This window comes from Biomphalaria glabrata, chromosome 2 (assembly GCF_947242115.1).
Source record: "Biomphalaria glabrata chromosome 2, xgBioGlab47.1, whole genome shotgun sequence".
In the NCBI taxonomy this organism is placed as follows: Eukaryota; Metazoa; Mollusca; class Gastropoda; family Planorbidae; genus Biomphalaria; species Biomphalaria glabrata.
This window is the reverse complement of record NC_074712.1, coordinates 32,112,452-32,129,257: the sequence shown is the minus strand read 5'-3', so window position 1 is coordinate 32,129,257 and position 16,806 is coordinate 32,112,452. Positions and strand designations below refer to the sequence as shown.

Genomic DNA, 16,806 nt, shown 5'->3' with positions numbered 1-16,806 from the left:
CTTGAGCTAGAGGTGAGCTGGTGTTGGAGGTGAGTTTGTGTTAGAGGTGAGTTTGTGTTAGAGGTGAGCTTGTGTTAGAGGTGAGCTTGAGCTAGAGGTGAGCTTGAGCTAGAGGTGAGTTTGTGTTAGAGGTGAGCTTGAGCTAGAGGTGAGCGTGAGCTAGAGGTGAGCTTGAGCTAGAGGTGAGCTTGTGTTAGAGGTGAGCTTGAGCTAGAGGTGAGCTTGAGCTAGAGGTGAGCTTGAGCTAGAGGTGAGCTTGAGCTAGAGGTGAGCTTGAGTTAGAGGTGAGCTTGTGTTAGAGGTGAGCTTGAGCTAGAGGTGAGCTTGTGTTAGAGGTGAGCTTGAGCTAGAGGTGAGCTTGAGCTAGAGCTGAGCTTGAGCTAGAGGTGAGCTTGAGCTAGAGGTGAGCTTGAGCTAGAGGTGAGCTTGAGTTAGAGGTGAGCTTGAGCTAGAGGTGAGCTTGAGCTAGAGGTGAGCTTGAGCTAGAGGTGAGCTGGTGTTGGAGGTGAGTTTGTGTTAGAGGTGAGTTTGTGTTAGAGGTGAGCTTGTGTTAGAGGTGAGCTTGAGCTAGAGGTGAGCTTGAGCTAGAGGTGAGTTTGTGTTAGAGGTGAGCTTGAGCTAGAGGTGAGCGTGAGCTAGAGGTGAGCTTGAGCTAGAGGTGAGCTTGTGTTAGAGGTGAGCTTGAGCTAGAGGTGAGCTTGAGCTAGAGGTGAGCTTGAGCTAGAGGTGAGCTTGAGCTAGAGTTGAGCTTGAGTTAGAGGTGAGCTTGTGTTAGAGGTGAGCTTGAGCTAGAGGTGAGCTTGTGTTAGAGGTGAGCTTGAGCTAGAGGTGAGCTTGAGCTAGAGCTGAGCTTGAGCTAGAGGTGAGCTTGAGTTAGAGGTGAGCTTGAGCTAGAGGTGAGCTTGAGCTAGAGGTGAGCTTGAGCTAGAGGTGAGCTTGAGCTAGAGGTGAGCTTGAGCTAGAGGTGAGCTAGCGTTGTATTAGAGGTGAGCTGGTGTTAGAGGTGAGCTGGTGTTAGAGGTGAGTTTGTGTTAGCGGTGAGCTTGTGTTAGAGGTGAGCTTGAGCTAGAGGTGAGCTGGTGTTAGAGGTGAGCTGGTGTTAGAGGTGATCTTGTGTTAGAGGTGAGCTTGTGTTAGAGGTGAGATTGTGTTGGAGGTGAGCTTGTGTTAGAGGTGAGCTTGTGTTAGAGGTGAGCTTGTGTTAGAGGTGAGCTTGTGTTAGAGGTGAGATTGTGTTGGAGGTGAGCTTGTGTTGGAGGTGAGCTTGTGTTAGAGGTGAGCTTGTGTTAGAGGTGAGATTGTGTTAGAGGTGAGCTTGTGTTAGAGGTGAGCTTGTGTTAGAGGTGAGATTGTGTTTGGAGGTAAGCTTGTGTTAGAGGTGAGATTGTGTTGGAGGTGAGCTTGTGTTAGAGGTGAAATTGTGTTGGAGGTGAGCTTGTGTTAGAGGTGAGCTTGTGTTAGAGGTTAGCTTGTGTTGGAGGTGAGCTTGTGTTAGAGGTGAGCTTGTGTTGGAGGTGAGATTGTGTTGGAGGTGAGCTTGTGTTGGAGGTGAGCTTGTGTTAGAGGTGAGCTTGTGTTAGAGGTTAGCTTGTGTTAGAGGTGAGCTTGTGTTGGAGGTGAGCTTGTGTTGGAGGTGAGCTTGTGTTAGAGGTGAGATTGTGTTGGAGGTGAGATTGTGTTGGAGGTGAGCTTGTATTGTTGCAAACGACAAGATTCGACAGAATTTTGCTCCATTTTGGTGTTTCAGTGTCAGAGATAGAAAGAGGGTGAGAGAGAGAGGAGATAAAGACAGAGATGAAAGAGAGAGGAGAGAGAGAAAGAAAGAGAAAGAAAGAAAGAGAGAGAGAGAGTGTGGTTGGGTGAAGGAAAAGAAACATAAAATATATAAAATGTGGTGATTAAAAACAAAGTATTGACACAACAGTTTGATGGATGTAGGTCCTAACTAATCTACCAAGCTTACGAGCAGGGTCGTAACTCTAGATTCTAGATCCACAAGCCTCATATATGAAATTTACGTTTCACTGAGTGAACAAAAAAAATGTATTCGAACTTGAGTGTGCTTACTTTATTGCACTCACAAAACAATGGTGTGCATACGAACCAAACCTTTAATTGATGATCTCATACAAGCCAAACCTTATGCACTAATCAAGGGATAGCTATGGTACGGTCGGAGCTAGGGTTGGTTGCAGGGCAACTCCATTGTTGAAAGAAGGGACGTCAGAGAGCACCAAACCGTCTGAATCATTTTGTTGCTAGTAAAATTGTGTATAAGTATTCTCTGCCTATTATAGTTCAGTCCCTGATGTTTGATTTACTTTTTGTCTTATGCCGTGAGATGAAGGTCTAAGTGTCACAGCACACGCAATTTCGACGTCTATATTTATCTTGATTGGCAAGTGCGGTGTTTAAATGGTCCAACATTTATTTATCATAAAAGCTCAACTGTTGATGGGATCTTGTGATAACATTACAATGTTAACATCTTCTAAATATAATTGATCCTGAATTTGTTTATGCAGAAATAATAAACTCATCTGGAGATCTATTTTTTTTGTGTGTGACACATTTTGTTAAAAGTTTGTTTATTAAAAACAGATTAAGAATGTATGTACCGTTATGTGTTTAAGAACAGGGTGAGGATGTATGCACTTTTATGTGTTTAGGAACAGGGTGAGGATGTATGCACTTTTATGTGTTTAGGAACAGGTTGAGGATGTATGCACTTTTATGTGTTTAGGAACAGGGTGAGGATGTATGCACTTTTATGTGTTTAGGAACAGGGTGAGGATGTATGCACTTTTATGTGTTTAGGAACAGGGTGAGGATGTATGCACTTTTATGTATTTAAGAACAGGGTGAGGATGTATGCACATTTATGTGTTTAAGAACAGGGTGAGGATGTATGCACTTTTATGTGTTTAAGAACAGGGTGAGGATGTATGCACATTTATGTGTTTAGGAACAGGGTGAGGATGTATGCACTTTTATGTGTTTAGGAACAGGGTGAGGATGTATGCACTTTTATGTGTTTAGGAACAGGGTGAGGATGTATGCACTTTTATGTGTTTAGGAACAGGGTGAGGATGTATGCACTTTTATGTATTTAAGAACAGGGTGAGGATGTATGCACATTTATGTGTTTAAGAACAGGGTGAGGATGTATGCACTTTTATGTGTTTAAGAACAGGGTGAGGATGTATGCACATTTATGTGTTTAGGAACAGGGTGAGGATGTATGCACTTTTATGTGTTTAGGAACAGGGTGAGGATGTATGCACTTTTATGTGTTTAGGAACAGGGTGAGGATGTATGCACTTTTATGTGTTTAGGAACAGGGTGAGGATGTATGCACCTTTATGTGTTTGAGAACAGGGTGAGGATGTATGCACTTTTATGTGTTTAGGAACAGGGTGAGGATGTATGCACTTTTATGTGTTTAAGAACAGGGTGAGGATGTATGCACCTTTATGTGTTTAAGAACAGGGTGAGGATGTATGCACATTTATGTGTTTAAGAACAGGGTGAGGATGTATGCACTTTTATGTGTTTAAGAACAGGGTGAGGATGTATGCACTTTTATGTGTTTAAGAACAATTTAAACAAAAAGCAGAACTTAATGAGTGTCAATGTCAAATATTTTTGGTCGAAGTTTTTGGCCATCAAAATAACAAAATCAATAATAATTGAAAATACACACGAAACAGATATAACACACATACACATTTAATACATACAAAAAAACATATATAACAAACAGATATAATACATAGAACACAGATCTACCATATAACATTACAGATCTAACACACATAAGCACATATATAACTTAAACACCGTGTATAACACACAGAAACAACACAGATTTAACATACCCACTCAATTCAGATTTAACATACCCACACAATGCAGATTTAACAAACATAATAAACAAATTTCGAAGGTAAATTGAAAAATAAAACTGCTACGTAAGAAAACATTTCAGTAATAAATATTGAACAACAAAAGAAAGCTAAGATAATGTGTGTTGCCTCCATCTAGACTTGCCTCCATCTAGCCATCCTGCGTCTTCCCACTAAATTCTTATCCATCCTAATTTGTTTGTCGCTGACATTAAAGTGGTGCGAGAAGTTTGTAGTTTGATTCAAAGTCTTTTAGTCAAAACATTTTGTTTTCTCATTACCTGAATTCCACTTTTGATGGAAACTTATGTGTGTGTGTTGATGTGTTTGTGGATTGACTTCGTTTGTTGTTCTGTACTTTCAATACGTTCAACTCACCTTCTGTTTTTATTTCCACTGGATTCTACCTGAAACCATCTGTCAAGATCATTGAAAGGCACGTGAAATTCAAGAAGAATGAAACTGGTACTAGAGAGTGTTGCGGTTGAATCCTAGTACTAGATGGTGATGTGGCTGATTCCTGATACTAGAATACTAGATGATGATGCGGTTGAATACTTGACGAACCAGACGAGGACATTGGGACAGGGATTAGGAATCAGAATTTTTAGAGATCCCGAAAAGACAAAAAGCCACTTCTAGTGTTGTCTGCCGTCAGTCTGTCGAGAAATGCTATTGAAAATTCGATGTCCCCATTATTTGTAGTAGTCTAGCTTTAGGTGAAACAATATTTTAAAATATCTTGATTTGGGGAGGGGAGAGCGTCATTTCATTCAAGCCTAGGCTGAATCAACGATCATAACAACGACAGTTGTAGTTTTACATGTTGTTTATTGATTTTGTCGATATAGTAAATAGGTTTTGTTGATCAAAATGTTTGATTTAGAGCAAGTTAGGATGTTTTGTTTTAAGTTTACAGCATGGACGAATTCAAGTGTTGAGCTAAGATTGCCAGGCTATATTGAATATACAACACAGACACACTCACTAAAGTGTTGACCTAGATTTCTATGTTCTATTTACTATACAATGAAGTATCTTGAAGCCATGTATCTTGAAGTGTTTCCGAGTCAAAGTCCAACAAGATTCTCTATAATTACGTTGTTCTTTAAGAACGCCGAGTGTTTTGCTGTGATGGACAACTGTTGTTTGGAAGTTTCCAAGTATGTTATACGCTTAGGAGGAGAATTAATGGGGTATGGTGGAAGAATGCAGTACGTTTATTTTGGTGTGTCCTCTAAGATCTTATAACTTGTGTTGATATAAATTATTTCAAAAGTACCATAGTGTAACTTCAGTAATAGTATCAGGGACTTTTTAAATCACTTTTCCTTTATATTTCAAAGACATACACTCTAGCATCAGGACTAGATTTTAAACAAAAAAGGCCTAAGGCTAATACTTACTCAATAGGGAAACTATTTACATTGAGCGTTGCCTACAAGTATCAGTCGAAAACATCCTAACGCAAAAAAAAAAGTGAACTAAAAAATGTATTCCATTCATGTAAGAGAAAATCTTACAAGGAAGAAAAAGTATAATCGAGAATTCAAACATACCAAATATAGACTACATAATGTAAAGCCTTGAAGTTAGCTTGAACCATTTTTTATCACAGTATACGCTCAAGAATATGAAAAACGTAATGCCTGTGTAGTCAGGGAACCATTCTAGCAATCAAGGTCAAGGTTGTTTTAATGTATAAACAATAAATAGAATGTTTACAGTTTGAGAAACCTCCTTATATTTTAAATAGTACTAAAATAGCCAAGGAAGTTAAAAACAGAGCTATCAAAAGGGACCTCAGACCATTGGATATTGATGCTGGTTACAGGGAAGACAAAGCCCTAGAATTCATTATGTGGAGAGAGATGGTCACCTAAAAAAACCTATGAACAGCGAAAAAGAATTGGCGTCTGCTGTGGAAGAAAAGCGTGCCAAGTGAAAAATAGCTGGCTCCTATACCACCAAAAAGAATGCCATTTAACCAGCGTTACATGTGGACCGGAATGTCTCTCGAGAATAATAATAATAAGGCTCCACAGTCACATGAAAAGGTGTTCTACGAGATGAAGTACAGTCGTTCTACGACTGAAGAGGGAACTAGTTTCTGAGAGGATATAAATACAGGGAAAGGCAGTAGGCGAAAGTCTTTGCTGTATAGAAAAGAAAAGGTTCATGTTAAATACTTATGTAAATTCATTATTGAAATAAAGTTATATTGTGTTTGTATATAATAAATAAATGTGTGGCATAAGAAAATGGGTGTGTTACATAAGTAGGTAGATGGTAAATGGATCTATTCTACTTAGACAAATTGATGTTTCCATGTGTAATTGAATGTCTTACACCAGTACACCAGAACCTCTACCAGTGCGGTGTACTTCAACAATAATATTGGGGACTGGTTCAAAACAACAGTTGGAGTAAGACAAGGCTGCCTACTTTCACCAACACTTTTCAATATCTCGAGGGTTAGGAAGGTACTGTAAGCATTGGAGGAAGAAGATGACAGTGATGGCCTAGCAGGTACAGAAGAAGAACTAGCTGACTTGGTGATGCGCATTGACAAGACTTCCGCAGCATATGATATGCAAATAAATGCCGAAAAAAATAAATTATGACCAATTGCCAACAGGGCTTTAAAAGGGTCATCAGTATTGGAGGTGAAAAGCTGACTAGTGTCAGCAGCTTCATGTACCTCGGAGCTATTGTCTCAGATGAGAGAACGAAACCTAAACTACGTGCCCGAATAGTACAGTCCACAGCAGCCCTTTCAAAACTTACAATAATATGGACAGACAAAGGTTTAGCCCTCGGCACCAAAATCAGGCATTTTTATATGCTTGGGAGTCTTGGACGCTGACTGCAGAGATAGAGAGGAGGATCCTAGCAATGAAATTGAGATGCTACAGAAGGATCCTAGAAGTCACATTCAAAGACCGCATCACAAACCAAGAGATTAGAGACAGGGTTACTGTAGCGATTGAAACCCATGATGACCTTCTAACTATCGTAAAAAAACACAAGTTTAAAATCTATAGCCATATTACAAGATCTTCGGGGCTCGCAAAGACCTTCCTTCTGGGAACAGTACCAGGAAAAAGAAGAAGAGGCAGACAGAGAAAACGATGGCAGGACAGCATAAAAGAATGGAATGGGCGTGCCATTGAAAGAGGTTCTAAGGCAAATGACAGAGAGGAATGGAGAAAGACGGTCGACGAGTCTTGCATGGTGCCCCAACGGTCCAAATCACTAGCGGATCCAGAACTTTGGAGTGGGGGGGGGGGCGATTTTTTTTCAAACCCTAACCCTATGCATAAACGTGCGTACAGCATGATTTTTGTTATATATTATGTTATATATAAGAATTTTTTTTTAAAGCAGTGTTTCTCAACCTTCGGCGAAAAAAAAACAGTCATGTTGAAGCCTTTCTCTTGCAAGCTTGGGGGTCTGGGGAAAGTATTCTACTGACATCTACAGCACATTATTAATCAATGGAGTTCGGGGCGAAGCCCCGACGCCAAAAGTGTTTTCTTGCATTCTTCACTGCAGAAACGCATTCTACTGACATGAAGCTCCCTATTAAAAAATGACCTTCTGAATAGTGTTGTAAACTATTCTAATATGAATTTATAGGCCCTTAATACATTGCAAATAAAACCGATTCGTTCCTTGAAAAGATAAGATACCCCACATATTTAGATTAAATCTTTTGAGGATCGCCGCCGAAGAAAAAATTATTCGATAAATAATATTCAATATAATTCAAGCGTAAATTGTAAGTTATAGTCCCAAATTTATGTAACTAGAAGATATCAGATTGAGCAAAGGTTGGAAAAGCCGACTGCGACGCATATTTTTTGGTTTAGAACTCATCTCAATCGTGAATCTTATACTGAAAAATTTCGTTTGAATTTTAACTTTTCCAAAGCAAAGTCTTTCATAAAATAATTATAATAAATTCATGTGAAATTACATAAACTCTGTCTGGAAAGGGGAGGGGCGATAGAGTGAAAACGATTAATCCTCGCTCCTTTTTATAATTTCTGCTAGTGATTGCATTTGGCATTAAAGAATAGGGGTGGGGCGAATCGATATAAGAATTTAATTTATAGCATATATAAATTATATCAGTGACAGATTTTTGTTATTTTGTAATTTCTTAACTATAATACAAAAAGAAAAAGTATTTGTTTGTCGATGGGGGGGGGGGGGGGGAAGGCGATTGCATGTATCGCCCCTCCCACCTGGTACAACCTTTTTTCATTTTATATTTAATAATTATAAAATTTGAGATTAGAGTGTGGTGCGACATAATATACAATGGATTCACATATCAATACGTAGTTTATATTATATAGATATTCAACTAATTGTGTTCACAAACTATGACTTCTCCATAAAAATAGGACCGCCCCCCCCCACTAAGAGGGCTAGAGTGGGGAGGGCAGTACAGGCAATCGCATACCCCCTACCCACCGAATCGGCCAAAATACCAGAACGGGAGCGACATAATATAAAATGTATATATTAATTCGACTAATTTTGTTCACAAACTATGATTTCCAATTAAAAGTAGGACCGACCCCCCCACTCAAAGGGTTAAGGTTGGAAGGGCTACATATGTTCGCCCCCCCCCCACACACCAATTGGCTAACAGGTGAACGACATAATATAAAGATCGGTTAAAATATCAATAACAAGTTTTAATCATATAGATATTTAATTGATTCTGTTAGCAAGCTGTGATTTCTACAAATAAATTGGACCGCCCCCCCACTCAAAAGTTTATGTGGGGGGGAGGGGCGGATTGATGTCATCGCCCCTCCCGACCCCACCAAATCGGCCAACATACTAGAGGGGGGGGGCGAAATAATCTAAAAATATGTTAAAAATATAAATAATTAGTATATATTATTAACATAAGTAATAAATTCGTATACAAATTGTGTGAATTCTAATCTAAAATTCGTCCGCCCCTACCACCCCCCCTTGGATCCGCCAGTGAGTCCAATAGACTAAGGTATAGGTAAAGGCAAAGGCAAAAACATCAGTAAATGGATGAGTTACGATGAAATGTTTCAATTGTCTCATACGATGAATTTCAGATTAAGTTAAAGTGTTTATTGTGAAATTGTGAACATATTTCAGATTAAGTTAAAGTGTTTATTGTGAAATTGTGAACATATTTCAGATTAAGTTAAAGTGTTTATTGTGAAATTGTGAACATATTTCAGATTAAGTTAAAGTGTTTATTGTGAAATTGTGAACATATTTCAGATTAAGTTAAAGTGTTTATTGTGAAATTGTGAACATATTTCAGATGTTCAAGCTGCCATTATGCCGTACTTGTTCAATATATACTTGGAATGTTTTTAAAAAAAATCAGCACTTTAACTCTCTTTGCTTTCAAGTTTCGGAAAAGCTCTTAAATAACCCAGACATTAGTAAAGGGAAACTATTCTTTAAATAGGAATAAAAATAACGGATTTCGTCCCTTGGTACACGCCAAGTCTTAAATCGATCTTTCATTAAGAAACAGGATTCGAGGCTTAGACCTTTAGTAGAAAGACTAACAGAAGGATTAGAAGGATAGTCAGCGGTGTAATAGAAAACTTTCTTCTATTCCCTTTCTTTCTTCTTAACATCTGATAATGACTCAAAACCACTGCTGCCCACATGACCTGACTCATTTTGTACTTTTTAATATGCGGGAGGTGCAAAGGCGAAGGTCGATAATTACCTCATCGCTGTATTTAACCAATAGTAGGCCTACAAAACAAATGCTAACAGCCACTATACGATGTTCTTTAAATGTGTTTTAGTAATTTAAGCAATGGCTATGCAAAGATTTCAATAAAGATTGTAATTTATGACCATTGAAAGAGTTCAATAAAGGAATATAAATCAATACAGCTTCATCAAAACAATACAAAGACTATTTCTTTAAAAAAGTTTTAGCAGGTAAAATAAATTCAGATTAAAATTAATATATATCTAAATATAATTAGTAAGTTCGGTTTAATTTTGTCTTGACTTTGATTTATGACAGTCGACTAGACTTGTTTTGTAGGCGAAGACTCAGCCTGTGCAGGAAGTATTTTAGACGTGAGCTACCGGTAATGAAAACATACACAATAAACACCCAATATTAAAGCTGGAGTTAGTTTGAGATCCCTTAAATCCGAGACACATTGAAATGTAGACAAGTTAGCTTAGAGCTTAGAATGTTAAACATAGATAAATTACTCTAAACAAAAGTGATAATTTTTTTTTAATCGCAGTCGGCATTGGTAAAACATATGCATTTTGTCACAATCTATAGACTTCTTATCAAACCTGGTTTATTGAACTAATATAATATCGTGGGTTTTCTGGAATCGATTAAAAAATTGAACATGAAAAGCAACAGGTTAGCATTGAGACTATAAGTGAGAGCTCTTCTCTGTAAAGCGATTAGTTAGGACGTATGTTTACCTTAGGCCGACACTTTCCCATTCAAAGATTGACAGGCAATTGAACGGAAGATATTGATACAACTCGGTCACGACTTCAGGCACAGATTACTTTCTATTGTAATGTTTGATATACCCTCCTTTTTTTCTTCTTTTCTATCCAAGGCAGTTTTACAAGTGGTTCAATATTTGATATAATCATTCTCGCGTTAGATCACAGAGAGTCTCGTGTTGTAACGAGCATAAACGAAATTCTTCTTCGACCTAGATAGAATACGTAGATTTATATTCTATAGTAATACACTAACTACAGCACGGGCTCTCCAAATATCTGTGGTACTTGAAAACACAAGTTAATGATATTCAAGTTTATAATTTCGTGAAACATTCAATTATATGTCAGAGAAATAAAGACATCGACTAGTTCTAAAACATCAATTCAAAACAGAAAACACTTGGTAAACATTGTCCTAATTTACATAATATACTGAAAAAAGAAAAAGTTGTCTGAGCATAAGTGCCTGTAGTCTCTCTCTTAGTTAGATCCAAAACAGGATGGAGTTATAATCGAAGGACAAGAAACGTATGAATTAATTTCTATAGATCAAAGGGTACAAATTATATTGCATATATCAAGACATGAGTTATATTATTTATATATATTATTATTATATATATATCAAGACATATATTCTATTCTATGTATCAAGACATGGGTTACACTTTATAGATCGAATTGTATCAATTGTATTGTAGAGACCGTCAAGTTATATGTCGACTAAGTCAGCTCAGATACAATCATCTTTAAGTAATAGTGTCTGTTCATTGAGCATGCTGGAGCTACAGCAGACAAATTGAACCCAACGTGTGAGAACCACTGGTGTCAGTGTACATTCAGTTGAATGTACTAAGCTGATAGGCCAGAAAGTGGGTCCTTGTGTATGTGTGTGTGTGTATTATATAACTACTTGGAACTGTCTAGTGAAAGCAATGTATCACTTATCATTCTGGATGTTAACTAGCCTTGTAAGTATACGTTTAATGTTAAAAGTATTTACATTACAGATAAACTGAATTGCCAACCATTAAAATCTTATTCACATCGAACGGAATATATTTCTGACATAATAAATTTTTGTTTGTTTGATTATATTTAACTTTAAAATATGTAATTACGACTTTATCATGTTAACAATATTCATGTTTCACAATAGTCAACATGCACACTCACCATTTCCAGCATACATCCAATGTTTGAAAAGTCCCTGATGACGAGTCCACAGAATGACCAATGTGAATGAAATCAATCAACTAAGACGCCAGAACACTGCCCCTGTGATTTCCATGGTCACCTGTGACATATGCGGTCAAAGGACCAGGCAGCAAGACTTACTTTCTCATCAGATTAGAAAGCGATGTCTGGACTCAAAACTGAAACATGATGTTGTTTGTGCTGTCAAGTAGGTTGAACTAGAACTGTAGTGCTCTGATTGACTAAGTATTGAAGAACTACTGTTGTATTTAAGGTTTCTTTAATTGTGTATCGGGTGTAAAACTACGAAATTATTGATAAGCTATGTGTTAGAAAGAGTATATAAACTTACATTTGTCTTATTTTTTTCTCTTATTGTCTCCTATTATACTTTTAAAGAAATTATAATTTATTTCTAATTATATTTCTTAACTCCTTTTTTAAAAAATGTACAGCGGATCTTAAAATTGAAACGCAAAGAGCCTGTAACTGTGATTAATTTAAGTATGAAAAAGGCTATTAAAAGAGCAGTACCTTCTTAAAGAATTTCATCAAAGCGTTCTTTTCTTTTGAAATAATTCAGTATGCACAAGCTCACTTAAAGGTAACGTAGTACTAATACATAAAACCCTAGACCGTAATTAACAAACACAGAGGTTCGAACCAACAGAAGTCGCATGAAGACACAAAGGGAGAGACACGTTTCTTTCTGATAGAAACATTCTTACGTGCTCCTTCTTCCCTAGTGCCATTAGAGCATGCTACGGGTTGTTTGAATCAGCCATGAAAACTAATGACAGGAGTGTTTAAGTCTCTAATTAATTGACAGATGGATGCTTTTAGGATGTAATTATCTTTTGTTAAGAACGAACGTCTGTAATTTATAAGACAAGAAAAACATTATAAAAAATACCTTAAAAAAAACAGCAACAACAGCAAAGCTTATACGAAGTGTAATTGTATCAATTAGTCAATTAATTATAATTCGTTACAGATCTGGACCAACAGCAATAAACCTGTGCGATTAATAATATTTGTACCAATTGTTTTTGTTTAGCGCTATTTCATGCTTTTAGCTTGCTCACTACGCTATGATCCTATCACGTGACTGGACCAGTTGGGAAAATGGGGAGGGGAAAAAATAGAGATCTGGATAAATTTTACATGTAATTGTTTTTTAAAAGCTCTTACACACAAAACAATGAGGGGCGGGGGAACGACATGATTTCGAACTCTCGGCTCACGCTTACTCGGGCCGACATGCTAGCCACTCTGCCAATGACAATTATTTGTTGCAATTTAGAGTGGCTATCTGTAAAGGGGACTAATTCAGCCCATACCACCACTTCAGTCAAATAAATTCTTTTTACTTTGTTCGAGATACCAAACAAAATAATTAATTACCAATAATTAAGTAACTAATTGTTTTTTTTATATATTGATTCCTGTGTTGTCTGGTAAACGAGATAGTTCTACAAAATGTTAGCTTCATTCGAGATTGGGTGTCGGAGAAATAACATGTACAAACTTTTACCAGTTGGTTGATATAAGCTTTGTAATAAGTGTAAAAGTAGCAATTATTTGCAATATAAACATGAAGTAAAATTCTAAGGGAGACAATTCATAGGACCGTAAGTCAGGAGTCCAGACACAGTGGTTCTTCTTTTAGCATTGCAGTAGCCGGCACTAAGTTCGTTAGTGAGACAAATTTCGTTATACAAGTATTCTTCCGTCCACTTTTTAAAGTTCAGCTAGGACAAAGGCGTCTATAACAACGGTCAGGTTCTAGAATTCAAAGAGCAAAATATTGTTTTTAAAATACCTTTTAAAAAACAACCCCATATGGGAAAGAACTATATATTTAAAGCCATGTATCTAAATACTGTAAAATTTATTTTCGTTTTCTAAATCAAACAAAATGTATTAATGACCATTAATTAATTAATTAATTAATTTTTTTAATGGATTCGTTGTTTGTTAGGGACAGTGAATACTTGTTCCATGTTTAAACTTGATCGAAAAAGGGTAGTAGGTAGTAAATAAATTATGACCAATTGCCAACAGGGCTTTAAAAGGGTCATCAGTATTGGAGGTGAAAAGCTGACTAGTGTCAGCAGCTTCATGTACCTCGGAGCTATTGTCTCAGATGAGAGAACGAAACCTAAACTACGTGCCCGAATAGTACAGTCCACAGCAGCCCTTTCAAAACTTACAATAATATGGACAGACAAAGGTTTAGCCCTCGGCACCAAAATCAGGCATTTTTATATGCTTGGGAGTCTTGGACGCTGACTGCAGAGATAGAGAGGAGGATCCTAGCAATGAAATTGAGATGCTACAGAAGGATCCTAGAAGTCACATTCAAAGACCGCATCACAAACCAAGAGATTAGAGACAGGGTTACTGTAGCGATTGAAACCCATGATGACCTTCTAACTATCGTAAAAAAACACAAGTTTAAAATCTATAGCCATATTACAAGATCTTCGGGGCTCGCAAAGACCTTCCTTCTGGGAACAGTACCAGGAAAAAGAAGAAGAGGCAGACAGAGAAAACGATGGCAGGACAGCATAAAAGAATGGAATGGGCGTGCCATTGAAAGAGGTTCTAAGGCAAATGACAGAGAGGAATGGAGAAAGACGGTCGACGAGTCTTGCATGGTGCCCCAACGGTCCAAATCACTAGCGGATCCAGAACTTTGGAGTGGGGGGGGGCGATTTTTTTTCAAACCCTAACCCTATGCATAAACGTGCGTACAGCATGATTTTTGTTATATATTATGTTATATATAAGAATTTTTTTTTAAAGCAGTGTTTCTCAACCTTCGGCGAAAAAAAAACAGTCATGTTGAAGCCTTTCTCTTGCAAGCTTGGGGGTCTGGGGAAAGTATTCTACTGACATCTACAGCACATTATTAATCAATGGAGTTCGGGGCGAAGCCCCGACGCCAAAAGTGTTTTCTTGCATTCTTCACTGCAGAAACGCATTCTACTGACATGAAGCTCCCTATTAAAAAATGACCTTCTGAATAGTGTTGTAAACTATTCTAATATGAATTTATAGGCCCTTAATACATTGCAAATAAAACCGATTCGTTCCTTGAAAAGATAAGATACCCCACATATTTAGATTAAATCTTTTGAGGATCGCCGCCGAAGAAAAAATTATTCGATAAATAATATTCAATATAATTCAAGCGTAAATTGTAAGTTATAGTCCCAAATTTATGTAACTAGAAGATATCAGATTGAGCAAAGGTTGGAAAAGCCGACTGCGACGCATATTTTTTGGTTTAGAACTCATCTCAATCGTGAATCTTATACTGAAAAATTTCGTTTGAATTTTAACTTTTCCAAAGCAAAGTCTTTCATAAAATAATTATAATAAATTCATGTGAAATTACATAAACTCTGTCTGGAAAGGGGAGGGGCGATAGAGTGAAAACGATTAATCCTCGCTCCTTTTTATAATTTCTGCTAGTGATTGCATTTGGCATTAAAGAATAGGGGTGGGGCGAATCGATATAAGAATTTAATTTATAGCATATATAAATTATATCAGTGACAGATTTTTGTTATTTTGTAATTTCTTAACTATAATACAAAAAGAAAAAGTATTTGTTTGTCGATGGGGGGGGGGGAAGGCGATTGCATGTATCGCCCCTCCCACCTGGTACAACCTTTTTTCATTTTATATTTAATAATTATAAAATTTGAGATTAGAGTGTGGTGCGACATAATATACAATGGATTCACATATCAATACGTAGTTTATATTATATAGATATTCAACTAATTGTGTTCACAAACTATGACTTCTCCATAAAAATAGGACCGCCCCCCCCCACTAAGAGGGCTAGAGTGGGGAGGGCAGTACAGGCAATCGCATACCCCCTACCCACCGAATCGGCCAAAATACCAGAACGGGAGCGACATAATATAAAATGTATATATTAATTCGACTAATTTTGTTCACAAACTATGATTTCCAATTAAAAGTAGGACCGACCCCCCCACTCAAAGGGTTAAGGTTGGAAGGGCTACATATGTTCGCCCCCCCCCCCACACACACCAATTGGCTAACAGGTGAACGACATAATATAAAGATCGGTTAAAATATCAATAACAAGTTTTAATCATATAGATATTTAATTGATTCTGTTAGCAAGCTGTGATTTCTACAAATAAATTGGACCGCCCCCCCACTCAAAAGTTTATGTGGGGGGGAGGGGCGGATTGATGTCATCGCCCCTCCCGACCCCACCAAATCGGCCAACATACTAGAGGGGGGGGGCGAAATAATCTAAAAATATGTTAAAAATATAAATAATTAGTATATATTATTAACATAAGTAATAAATTCGTATACAAATTGTGTGAATTCTAATCTAAAATTCGTCCGCCCCTACCACCCCCCCTTGGATCCGCCAGTGGGTCCAATAGACTAAGGTATAGGTAAAGGCAAAGGCAAAAACATCAGTAAATGGATGAGTTACGATGAAATGTTTCAATTGTCTCATACGATGAATTTCAGATTAAGTTAAAGTGTTTATTGTGAAATTGTGAACATATTTCAGATTAAGTTAAAGTGTTTATTGTGAAATTGTGAACATATTTCAGATTAAGTTAAAGTGTTTATTGTGAAATTGTGAACATATTTCAGATTAAGTTAAAGTGTTTATTGTGAAATTGTGAACATATTTCAGATTAAGTTAAAGTGTTTATTGTGAAATTGTGAACATATTTCAGATGTTCAAGCTGCCATTATGCCGTACTTGTTCAATATATACTTGGAATGTTTTTAAAAAAAATCAGCACTTTAACTCTCTTTGCTTTCAAGTTTCGGAAAAGCTCTTAAATAACCCAGACATTAGTAAAGGGAAACTATTCTTTAAATAGGAATAAAAATAACGGATTTCGTCCCTTGGTACACGCCAAGTCTTAAATCGATCTTTCATTAAGAAACAGGATTCGAGGCTTAGACCTTTAGTAGAAAGACTAACAGAAGGATTAGAAGGATAGTCAGCGGTGTAATAGAAAACTTTCTTCTATTCCCTTTCTTTCTTCTTAACATCTGATAATGACTCAAAACCACTGCTGCCCACATGACCTGACTCATTTTGTACTTTTTAATATGCGGGAGGTGCAAAGGCGAAGGTCGATAATTACCTCATCGCTGTATTTAACCAATA

The 16,806-nt window shown here is 37.1% G+C and overlaps 1 protein-coding gene across 2 annotated transcripts in view; it reads left to right on the top strand.

Moving 5' to 3' along the window:
• The first annotated feature begins 9,090 nt into the window (after positions 1–9,090).
• The window catches only part of LOC106057040 (dynein beta chain, ciliary-like), a 131,625-nt gene continuing 123,909 nt past the window's right edge, over positions 9,091–16,806 (top strand). The window contains exons 1-3 of one of the 2 annotated variants that reach the window (XM_056020082.1): positions 9,094–9,872; positions 11,120–11,389; positions 11,604–11,823. The gene's annotated coding sequence lies outside the window, so the exon portion shown is untranslated. Of the gene's footprint in view, positions 11,390–11,603; positions 11,824–16,806 lie in introns of both variants that reach the window. The other variant, XM_056020081.1, reaches the window with a different exon arrangement.